Source organism: Rhinopithecus roxellana, chromosome 16 (genome assembly GCF_007565055.1).
Source record: "Rhinopithecus roxellana isolate Shanxi Qingling chromosome 16, ASM756505v1, whole genome shotgun sequence".
Classification (NCBI taxonomy): Eukaryota; Metazoa; Chordata; class Mammalia; order Primates; family Cercopithecidae; genus Rhinopithecus; species Rhinopithecus roxellana.
In genome coordinates this window covers 108,163,783-108,176,573 of record NC_044564.1, presented here as the reverse complement: position 1 = coordinate 108,176,573, position 12,791 = coordinate 108,163,783, and the positions used below count along the sequence as shown (strand labels likewise).

At 39.6% G+C, this 12,791-nt stretch overlaps 1 protein-coding gene across 3 annotated transcripts in view; it reads left to right on the top strand.

Moving 5' to 3' along the window:
• PLPPR1 (phospholipid phosphatase related 1) overlaps nucleotides 1–12,791 on the top strand; it is a 307,286-nt gene that overhangs the window by 279,184 nt on the left and 15,311 nt on the right. The gene's annotated exons all lie outside the window — the stretch shown is intronic.

Genomic DNA, 12,791 nt, shown 5'->3' with positions numbered 1-12,791 from the left:
ATTAATTTTTAAGAAAACAAGGCTTTATGCTGTAAAAGATGAAAAAACTTGGGATTCTAATACAATTCTGGTAAAAGTAAATTGATATTTAACCCTTTCTGCATTGCAATTTGACAGTGTATTTCAATAACCTTACAAATAATGGTCTTTTAACCCTAATGAAACAATCGGAAATGTAGATTAATTTTTGTGGACTAAAATTATTTCATAAGTTAGATATCTCTAATTTTTGAAAAGAAATAATGCTGCCATTTTAAGTTGCAACCTCGGAAAATGGTATTAAGAAGTTTTCATGTAGAATATTCATGATATGTGAAGTCAAAACACTATGAATCCATAATTGTTTTTAAATAAAAAGAATACAACATTATGTAAGTGTATATGTGTATTTGTGTGTGTGTTATCCATAGCAAAGAGACTGAAGGGAAATACACTAAAAATTAGCTGTTGTCACTTCTGAATTGTAGGATAATGAACAAATTGGGCAAATAATTTTTGGCTTTCTAATGTTCTGTAATTTTAATTTTTTATCATGAATATGTGTACTTTTAGAAATCAGAAAAAGAACTAAAGATAATTTTTTTAAAGAGTGAGGGCAAAATAAAGACCATCCAGAAGGATGGCCAAGTTCTCTAACATAGTCTGCAGTGTGGATAGAAGAGCAAAAATGTCAACTTGCTTCTCTAATTCTTTGTCTCTGTGTGGCATGGATTTGAAGGTTAGGCTTCTGCTTCACCCCACAGATCCAAATTAAGTTTTAAATGAGACAATGGCAAGAATAGTGAAGTCAAAGAGAAAACATTCAAATTCAACCATCTCCTCCTTTAGCAAATGCTAATGGTGTTGACTTTGACAGAGAGTATTAAATTCCTTTGATTCACAAATCCAACAATAAATTTTTTCCCCAAGGTTCTCATTTTAAGAAGGCTGCCTGTCCTCCCAGGTTTTAAGCATAAAACATGATAGCTAAACTTCTCTATCCACTCCTTCTAAACCATTGTATAATTTCTCAAGTTATATTTATATAATGTGGGAAGGGAGGACAGGAACTGGCTAAGCTAACAGATTTTACCTATACTTTATAAAAACAAATGTAATCAAATTAGTAACATGTATGAAGACTCCTCTCTCTCATTTTTTTCCTCTTCATTTCTTTATACCATTTCCTTTGCTACTACATTACATTGCATAGTAACAGCAATACAGATTTATGTTCTCGAGTTAAACGTCCACATTTCTTTTTCAGTGGCAATGACTAAATAAGGAAGTTACATTTTCCAAAAAAAAAAAGAAGTTCAGTTCAATTCTGTTCACAAATATACTTGTGTAAATATTTTTGTAAATATCAATTATTAAATAGTAAATGTTTAATATTGAAAAGTAATGAATAGGCAGCATTAGAATTTGAAGAGGGTTTTTGGTTTGTTTACCATATAGAAGGAAAACTAAATTAACTTTCCCTTCCTGAATAGCTGCTTTGAGTTAATTAAAAAACTGATCCAAATATGCCAACATTTGACTATTCGCACCTAAAATAGCTTGTCATCCAGAGCTATTCATTATAGTCTTTTCATTTGGGGTCACACAGTTGATCCGTTATTACTTCTAATAAAAATTTAATTAAATACCAACCACGTCTTCTGCCATTCAGGTCAGGTCTGAGGATTAGGTAGCACTGGACAGACTAAAAAGTGCCATGGTAAACAGCTAATTCATGTAATGCTAATTAATTTCCATAAATCAAGTGTAGTCTAAGTGAAAGCATGAATATTTTAAATGCAGTTTCAAAGGTCATGGCGTTTTATGGTTGTAAGAATTGATACCCTGGGACAAGCTTAATGTCAGCCTTTTTGAGAACTAGAAAGTCCTCGATTTTGAAAGTCATTTAAATGTACTGTATCAGAAAAAAGACTTGATTTGATTTGATTAGTCTATTTCTGTTTGCATTCAGTATTTATAGTTAAAATACAGCTGGGAGCGCTGGTCATGTTCTTTCAACCTTCAATGAAATACTCATTGAGCACCTATGAGATGTTAGGTACAGATTAAGATGTTGAGAATATATGAGTGAACCAAATGCAAATGTGCCCTCATTCAGTTTATAGTCTGATAGGATAAGCCAGACACTAAACAAAATAAATTATAGTGTTAGAAGATAAGTAGTACAGAGAAAAATAACTAGCGAAAGGAAATAGGGAGTTTGTGGTGGCAGGTATGTAACTTTAAATGGAAAGGGGAGGCTGTCATACCATGAGAATTGTTGAGTTGGCAGTGAATCCATAGCAGGACAGACCAATCAAGACAGAGATGATCCCAGGGAACCACATGCCCAGGGAACCAGGCCAGCTCCATGTGCTGAACAAGGAAGTTCAAGCTGCCCAGGTAGTCTCAAGATAAGTGACAGTGTCCAGGCACCCAACTTCCTTTCTGAGCCATGAGTCTAGACCATAAAAGAAAAATGTCAAGAGCAAGGCAGGACATGGGCCTATAAGTAGATGGAGATAATTTCTAGAACTCAGCAACAGGAACCATAGTTGAAGCTCGGATACACAGGTCAAGAGGAAAGAGCCAGGAAGAATGTTAAGGGAAGAAAATGGAACTCCTGTTTCTGGACCACATAAGCAGCAAAGCCACTAGACTTAGAGACTAAGATGTTTGCTACTTCCTACTGGGAATCAGGATTGGGCTTGTGAGTGGGATTCAAGGACGCAGGGGAAGAAGGATGCTGAAGCTGGTACCATGACTGGCCTAGAAGGTGTAGCCAGGGAGCAACCTTTGCTTGGGTCTCAAGAAATTGTGATGAGGTTGCTTTTGCTTCCTCTGCTCAGTGCAGGGACTGAATCTATTCCCCTTTGAATGTCATCCTTGGTGAGCCAGAATATTACAGATCTGAACAAAACTCCTACCCTAGAACTCCATAGATTACCCTAATCATCAAGAGGAAAGTTATTGAGTCATATGAGACTCTAGTGATTCTTTTTTGAGGGTCCTCCTTAGCGTTAGTGTTTAGAGGCTGGACTCCAGTAAAGGACTGAGCAGAAAACTGCTTTCTCTAGCACTTTGCAGGTTAGACAATGCAAATTCATGACACTACAGTGAACTCAATTGCTGTAAAACAGTGTTTCTTACCCTCTGCACTATTGACATTCTCTGCCAGATAATTCTTTGTGTAGAAGTAGAATACTGACTTGTGTGCATTGTATTAATATGATGTTTACTAGTACCTCTGACCTCTATTCACCAAATGCCAATAGCACTCACTCCTCCACTAGTGGGAATCAATCAAAAATGTCTCCAAACATTACAAAAGTTCCCTGGTGTGGGGTCACCCTCAGCTGACAACTACTTTTATAAAGGTTTTTAAGTATATTTCAAAAACTTTTAAGAAGTATAATATCTTGCATAACAAAAATATTCATATAATAAAATTAGGCACTAACTGATGACTCAACAGTTAGTAAAGAGTAGTTTCAAAGCTTTCTATAATAATTTTTTTAAAGTAGTGTGTATTTTGGAAGCAACTTATTTTTATTTTCTGAGACAGGGTCTTACTCTGTCACCCAGGCTAGAGTGCAGTAGCATGATCACAGCTCATTGCAGCCTTGACCTCCCAGACTCAAGCAATCCTCCCACCTCAGCCTCCCGAGTAGACGGGAGCACAGGCACACACTGCCTTGCCCAGCTAATTTTAAATTATTATTTGTGTAGACAGGGTCTCCCTATGTTGCTGAGGTTGTGTCAAACTCCTGGGCTTAAGGGATCCTCCAGCCTCAGCCTTCCAGGGTATTAATATTATAGGTGTGAGCAGAAACAATTTAAGTTATTACATTAGGACATAATGAAAGTGTTTAGGAAATGCATCAAGCGGAGGGCAACAGCACCAGATCTCAGTGTCTGTAAATCACACACAGGGCTGGCAGCTGCCCATGGGGGTTTGATGCTGATCTTGTGGTAGGAATGGAAGTAGATTCAGATCATCAGCTTCAGCTTTAGAAACATAAACATGGAATCACAAAAGCCAAATTTGAAGCCCTCTAAAAATCCAGGCCTTGATATTCCTGTATTTCAATATCTCTTGGTAGCTACATTTTTTCCTCCACATTTAGTTTGTATCCAGGGCATGTTTTCTAGACTTACTTGCATCCACATGTTCCATTCCACTTGAAAGTTACCATGGCCTCTGGCAAACTTTTGTTTTCCTCTCTGTTAAGCAGCATTTGGAATTATACTGCCTAGAGAGACCAAGAAGATATTTAGAGGCTAGGTGGCGGGAGAGAAGGCTTATATTTGTGAGATAAAGCACTGGGGAATTGTCCTGTCAAAGGAGTAAAGAGGACATTCTTGAGATAAAATCCTGTTAAGAAGTCGAGTAATTTTATGCTTTGAAGAAGTAAAAATGTATTTGTTCGTTCTTTTTGTTTATAGAAATATTTAGTGGGCTTTCTAGTTGATTACTCATCATCTTTATTAAGTAATTATCCTTCATCTTCACTTATCGTGAGTAATTACAATGACAAATACAGGGTGTTTTTTTTTTTTTTTAAACCACCAGCTTATTGCATTGTAAAAGGTGCTTTATTAATGCAAAGGATGAATAACTGAGTCAAATGTTTGTTTCAGGTTGTTACAACTGTAGGTTTCTTATCTCTTTCCTGCATTTAAAAAATAATTTTATAATCAATTTATAACCCCTTCCCTTAGTTACATCTGCTTCTCTCAGTCATAACAGCAATATCAATAAAGGGCTCACAATTTACGAAGTGTTTTTACAACTGTTTTTTATGATTTCAATAATCGCCCTGTGATATAAAGACTACTTATGGTTCATTTTAACAGATAAAGTAACTAGGTTCAGATTAATTGACTTAAATAAAATATATTCTTATGATTTCAACCATCCAATCAAGACAAGCAGGCTGTTGTCAGCCTTTGGTGTTTGTGCAGTATCTATAGGAGAAAGAGACCACAGCACTGCCCTGTAAACACCTGAAATTTACCATCCAAGGAACTGATGTATTTGATTTTGTCAAACTTATTTTTGAAGCACAATATATAAGGCATATGGATCAATTTGCACCAACTGTGTTTGTGTCATGCTAGAAAAAAAGTCAGATTCATTGCTAAAGTGATGAGAAAGTGCCTTATTCAAATGACATATCATACATATTCAATCATCTTTTTGGAGAATTGACTACAAAATTGAAGAACTCTTACTCTGTTGTGGCAAGTGCAATACATTTCACAAGAGATATGCTATAAAGTCCTTGCCTCTTCTCAATGCTGTGTGTGTGCGTGTGTGTGTGCTCCCAAGCATAAGCTAAAATATCTTCATGGTCGGATGCTTATCCATATGTATGTTAATACATGTATAAATAAGCTGAGAGATTTATGATTAAGAGTATAGACTCGGGAGCCTTACTGTTTGGTTTCTAACCCAAGCTCCTCTACTTACTAGCTGTGTGACCTTGGTCAAGTTAATTGACTTCTCTGTATCTCAATTTCCTCATCTGTAAAATGTAAAGATAATAGCATCTACCTCAAAGACATGGTGAGCATTAGGTGATCTAATATTGCAAAGCACTTAGAACAATACCTTGTATGTACTAAGCACAGCATATTAGCTATTGTTGTTATTATTATTACCTGGTATCCATGGCAGTCATAGTTAAAGATCTCATCAGGTCAGTACACCTTTATAAGGAAATGGGGTGAACATGGTAACCTCAGATAAATTATCTTTACAGGAAACTTCCAGTTTGAATAAAGCATGTTAATGAGAAAGCATTTTACCACTTTTCCTTTTCCGAAAGAAACTGTGGTTTCCTGAAGGAATAGTCTTCAATAGTTGAATTGGGGTACCTTGGCAAAAATGCAACTAGATTAAGATTTTCTACTGGGGATCCTGATGTGGAAAAGAAAAAGCAGAAGTGAACTGTATGTGTTTCTTTAATCTTGTGTTCCATTTCCAATGGTGTTTTGATGAAAGATGTGATCTAGACTAAGAGCTGGTGGTTGCATCAGAATGTGGTTGGGGAAACAGTGTAAGAATTCCCTAGGTATTCCTCTTACAGTGTCGAAATGGCACTGGTAGACCCCTGCCATTTGCTTGTACTTGTCTGTGTGGGATAAGATTTTTCATCATTTTTTTCTACCAAAACAGAGGCTAGAAGCTGATGGGAGGCCATGTTTTCTCATTTTGTGGACATCATGGTAAAAAAGCTACCACAAAGAGATGCACAAAGCTGGTTAGATTTTGAAAAAGAGAAAATGTTCAAATATCCTCAACATCACACAACATGCTACTACTTTCACTATCTTTCATGACATCATTTTACCATAGAGAAACAAAAGAACAGACCTCTTTTAACAGTTTTTTGTTTTGTTTTTTTGTTTTTGGCTTTTGAGACAGTCTTGCTCCATTGCCCAGGCTAGAGTGCAGTTGCACAATCTTGGCTCACTGCAACCTCCACCTCCCAAGTTCAAGTGATTCTCCTGCCTCAGCCTCCTGAGTAGCTGGGATTACAGGTGCCTAGCACCACTGGCTAATTTTTGTATTTTTAGTAAAAATGGGGTTTCACCATGTTGGCCAGGCTGGTCTCGAACTCCTGGCCTTAAGTGATCTACCCACCTCTGCCTCCCAAAGTGCTGGGATTACAGGGACAAGCCACTGTGACCACAGGTTTTGTTTTTGTTTTTGTTTTTTGGTGGTGGTGTTGTTTGGGAAAGAGTTTTACTCTTTTTGCCCAGGCTGGAGTGCAGTGGCACTATCTCAGCTCACTGCAACCTCTGCCTCACAGCTTCAAGCGATTCTCCTGTCTCAGCCCCCTGAGTAGCTGGGATTACAGGCATGTGTCACCACACCCGGCTAATTTAGTATTTTTAGTAGAGACTGGGTTTCACCCTATTGGTCAGGCTGGTCTTGAACTCCTGAGCTCAGGTGACTCACCTGCCTCGGCCTCCCAAAGTGCTGGGATTACAGGCATGAGCCACCGTGCCTGGCCAACAATTTTTGATAAGAGATTGACAATGCATGTTAAGGAAAGTAGGGAGGGGTGGCACAAGCTGCAATTCAGACTAAGCAACTGCCCACAGAGTAGCTTTTCAACATAGGTGTAGAGTATTGTTGGCAACTTAATCCAGATAAATTGTTTTTGTGTCTTTTTCACTATTCTTTTTTAAAGTTCCATGTGTTAGTTTCCCCACATGAAAATATATAGGAGTTTTTATGTGCCCACGTGTTAATGCTGAAACTGACAACCATTGTAATTTCTCAGAATCAGAAATAGGGACATTTCTAAGATATGCATGTCTCAATAAAACTACCCATCAGTACACTTCCCAAGTTCATCATGACTTCAGTTTCCTGTGCTTCACAAACATCCCCAATAAAAAGTATTTGTTGTGTATGACATAGATCTCTATACTCTAAGGTTTTTTTTTTTTTTTTTATTCTCACTGCATTAGAATAGAGAATGCTTTCATTTGTGAATTAGGATTTACAGTTTTCCAATTCATGAGACACTTATGAAGTCCCGGTTTTTAATGATCACTTATGTTCTAGTTGTCTAGCACTATGCCCGACTTTGTGAATTTTATAAAAAGGAGATATGATCCCTGTAACTTACATGCTAAATGGTTTGCTGTCAACTCTGTGTTCTCTGAAATCAGGGATGTAAGGCACCAACATGAATTAGAAAATATGGACAAATTTCTATGCTCTTTTATCTTCTTCTGTTACTTTCTAAAGTTCCTTTAGCAGTTCATTCATTGATCCCGCAATTATCTGTTAAATGTTTACTATGTGCCAAGTTTGATGCTAGGTGCTGGGAATACAATGATGAGCAAAAACAAATGTGTTCCTGGCTGTATGTAAAGCCTGCATATTCAACAATTCTAATGTGACAGATGGAAATTATTGAATAATCTATGCAAGTGTAAAGTTCCTACTGAAACAAGAAATATGAAAGAAGAGAATAATGGTACCATACTAGTCCAAACAGGAGATTTTTCCAAGGTCCCATGTGATCTGTGATTATTTCTTCCTATTTACTCTTAAATGGGGCTAGACCTATGCACGCTCTGTTCATCGACAGAAGTGTGACTTGCTCTTGGCCAACTTTTCAGAGCTACATCTTGAAAGCAGACGTACGCAGACCGAAGTCCAATCCCTAGTTAGCAGGCTTCCTACTAGAGCTCCTCAGCTCCAAGGAACTAGTATCTGCTGTCCTCACCGTGTGGCTCATTGGTGCTCTATAGAGCACAAAGCTGCTATAGCCAGCAGCAGCCATGCTCTCCAGAAGACGTGAATCTGGTCCTCTCAGAATGCGAAATGCCAGTGCCTGTGCCCCTGCCGCCTCCTGCCGAGTTCTTGTCCAGGAGTGTCTCTCTAAATACAGTTAGAAAAAAACAGATAGGAGAGGAGAGTCTTAGGCAAATTCAGAGTGAACTCATCCAGTGGGGAGACAGAAGCCTTGTTTTCTGGGGAATCTAAATCCTGGATCTCAGAGTCAGGGGCCCGATAGTACGAGAGATAGAAAACCTTTCCCCAGGTTTTCTCCTGCAGTCTCTGTAGTCACTGTCTTCTGAAGAGAAGCTTGAGTTTTCCATGAGGTAACAGTGTGTGTGTGTGTGTGTGTGTGTGTGTGTGTGTGTGTGTGTGTGTGTGTGTGTGTGTGTGACGAGAGAGATATTAAACATACTCCATATGAAGGTTATCGACAGTGGACTCCTTTCACTCATCCTCCCTTCAGTTTGGTGTCAGTTGTTGGCAAAGTTTCCATCTTTTTTCACTGTCGTCATGTATGATTTTAGTGGACAATTGAGAGATGATCCATCAGAGGCTGTCAGCAAAGTGCCTTTTTGACTGGAGAATTACACATTTATCATTTAGTATACAACATTTGGCCTTCAGTTTTGAGGATCTACCCAAGGTCCCAGACTTCTGGGACTTAAAAGGAACATGGTCCTTCCTTTGCTCACCCCACCAGCCCCTGCTAATTGTTACTCTGTTCCATGCATCTAGACTTCCTAATGAAGGTCTGCTGTGTGGACAGCACTGAGCAGTCTGGTTCTGTACTTTTCCCAGTTCTGAAGGGATCCTGGAATGAGCCCTATTATTGTTTGTCAGTAGGCCAATTATTGGTGGTTTTGAAGATCCCCATCATGCATGTTTCCTGGTTCTGTCACTGTTTTTACTACATTCTTGCTGGAGTCAAGGGCTGGAGTCCTGCGCTGAGTCCACAGCAGGAATAGGGTCACAGAATTTCACTCCATGTCCTAAACCACTAGGGATCAAAGATCCTAACTTGTCCAAAGACATCCTATATGAGATCAGATGGGGTCCAGGTAAAACCCTGAGAAAAAAAGTGAGAGACTTGAACACTTTCATCATTCTCTTTCTTCATCCTTTGTTTAGCCCAGTGTGCATCCGTTACGTTCTTTTAGGCCACAAAGAGCTCAGGTTTTCTTAGACAATCCATGTTACTGGGACCTGATCATGGCCATCAGCAGCAGACCCCAAGTTTTTTGTCCTTCTTCCAAGCCTCTTAACTAATTTGACCCTTCCTTGGCCATTGCTAATGTAGTTACCCTGTGCTGTGGTGCCAAGCTGGATGTGAAAGTTCTCTAAGAGGTTTGTAGGATTCCCAGTCTACACTCCAGCAGGAATACAATGCCCTTTGTCCACATTTCCAAAAAACCCTTCTGGAGATTTACATTTCCCAGACCCTAAGGCTTGACACCAGCCTGAGGCAGGGAGCCTGAAAGTACCTCTTTACTCCTGTAATCAGACCAGGCAGGACTCCAGCTCCTCCTGTGAGGCCCACATCTGCTTCCTCCCCTACTCTGCAGCTGATTTCAGAAACTTCCTAAGACTGTCTTGCCCTCCGGGTTATAGCTCTTGATCTTCCAAACCAAGCATATTCAGAATTCTGAACACAGCCACAGCAATCACAACAAGCACATAGCTCTGGCAAATCAAAAGTGCTTTACTTTTGGACTTTTGTGTCTGTTGTAAATTGGAAAATCCATTCAAAAATATAATCGGCTTCTCTGAAGGAAGAAATATCACAGATGGAGCAGAGCCTTAAGATAAATAGAACCATCTGAGGGGTTGCTGGGTTATGGAAATGAAAAATATCTATTAGAAAATATGATCTCACCTGAAGAATTTTAGACGCCAAACCAAGATACAGAGACATTTTTAAAACATCTTCAAATCATGCTTTGCAATACTGGAGACTAAGTGGTGTTTCATCTGACTCTAAGGGCAAGAGTAGCTGTTTTTAGCTTCTGAGGCTTGTAAAAATACACACAAGGAGCTCAGGGTTAAGTAACAGAAAGATGGCCTGAGTTCCTTTAGAAAAGCCCTCTATGATCTGACATGGTCTATGAGTCACCAGTGCAGGTTCCGCCATGCTTTGTTGCTGTGGCCTGCACGGGGCAGATAGGCTTCCCAGGCTGATGCGGTACCTTCTAAAGCTGGATCAAATGCACCAGAATCAAGTGTTCGGACAGCAGATGCTCCTGAAGCCAGCAGAAGAAACAGACACAATCCACAGAAGGCAAAGAGAAGAAGAGAAAGCCACTTTCAGCCTTGGCATACAGGACAGTGGCGTGGAGAGCTGGCCATCATACAATCACTGTGACCACAGAGCTGGCACTGACCCAAGGAACCTAGAAATCCTCTGCCACAGAAAGAATAAAACCCACCCTAATTGGAAACTCTTCTGACAAAATGCCAAAGGGAGATCCTGCCACTTTTCCTTTTTCAGATCATAAATTACCCTAGTTTCCTGGAAAAGTTATGTCTGGACAGACTTATTGCCCCTTGAAAGTCCCAGAAACCTGGTCTTTGAGAATCTTGCTTGAAGATGTAGAAAATCTCCACCCATTTAGACTTCCAGCACCTGGGGGTGAAAACTGCCTTCGATGATCAATGAATGCCTGCTCTCAGAGGTCAGACCCAATGAGTATGAGCCAGCAGAAGCTATTAAAAGAGCTAGTTCTCATTATGATAAAGCACATACTGGCAAAGCCACAAAAAGAAAGATTATAGCAATCAATACAGATAAAAATGAAAACCAGATGAAGGTTTCAGCCAAACTAGTCTTTGCTTCTGCTATAATAGATTAATTTTTGGGTGAAGTCAGCACAATTTGCAGATTCAGAACATTGAATATGGGAGTCAAAATTGGGTAGACATTTAGTTGAAACTATAGCAGACCCTTGACATTTAGAAAGGTTAATGCTGCGTCTCACACTTGTCAACTTCTACCTTCAATTGCATATAAGACATCTTCATCTCTTCAACCCACTTATAGCTCTACACAGCCTTTCTCAGTGCATAGATGTAATATACAGCCCTTGAAATAAGTCACAAAGCTTTCTAGAAGGAAACCTCTGTATGTTCAAGCTTGTTGGGGCTAATCTTATGGAATTTACCAAAGAACAGATAAAATCCAAGAAGTATAGCCTACTCACAGGGTTTTCAGACCAACAGCAAAATCAGAATGCACCCTTCCCCACCCAAAGATGGTCATGTCCCTGGAAACTGTTACCTTACATGGCAAAAAGGAATGCAGGTGTGGTTAAAGTTGTGATAGGGAGACTATCCTGGATTATCCAGATATAATCACAAGGGTCCTTATAAGAGACAGGCAGGAGGGTCAGAGTCAGAGGAGATATGACAGTGAAGGCAGAAGTTGGAATGATGTGAAGTCCTGGAAAGAGGCCATAAGATAAGGAATGAAGGCAACTTCTAGAACATACGGAAAAGGAAAGGTGTGGATTATACCCTGAGCACTCAGAAAGAACACAGCCCTGCCAATGCTTTGAGTTAAGCTTAGTGGAACCTGTTGTAGGCTTCTGAATTCCAGAATACAGAAGTCTGAAGGGGATACATTTGTGCTGTAAGCCCCTCCGTTTGTGGTAATTTGTTGTAGCAGCAATAGGAAATTAATGGTCAACAACATTTTTTTTTTTTTTTTTTTTTTTGAGACGGAGTCTTGCTCTGTGCCCCAGGCTGGAGTGCAGTGGCGCTATCTCGCTCACTGCAAGCTCCGCTCCCCGGGTTCACGCCATTCTCCTACCTCAGCCTCCCGAGTAGCTGGGACTACAGGCACCTGCCACCACGCCCAGCTAATTTTCTTGTATTTTTAGTAGAGACGGGGTTTCACCGTGTTAGCCAGGATGGTCTCGATCTCCTGACCTCGTGATCCGCCCGCCTCGGCCTCCCAAAGTGCTGGGATTACAGGCTTGAGCCACCGCGCCCGGCCAACAACATTTTTTTATAACACTTTTCCTTTATTCTGATTTTCTGTTTCCAACATCAAATGAAACTCCAATTCAAAGTTTCTAGAATAATTTTTTAAAAGACAATTCCATAAGATCCTCCTTTACTGTCACCTGCCATGATGTTGTAACTGCTCCCAAGATGATTTGCATTTCCAGGTAGAATCAGGGAGAACGTATTCTGTATAGAAGGAGAGAGAACTGATGTTGATTAATTACATAGACACCATAGCGGGTATTTTGCACACATATTATTCCATTTTCCCCAAACTACCCCCTTCTCCATTTTGCAGCTAAGGTAACCAAGGTTCAAAGAAGATAAATTACTTATACTGTGAACCAGTCACCAGTGATGAGACCGGAACCCGGGTCTATATGACTCCAAAATTCAAATTCTTTTCGTTAGACTGTGCTTTTTCTAAACTACTGATACAAAACCATAAAATGCTAACCGTAGAATGTCTGCATCAATTTGGAAGAAATGGTGATTTGGGAAGCAG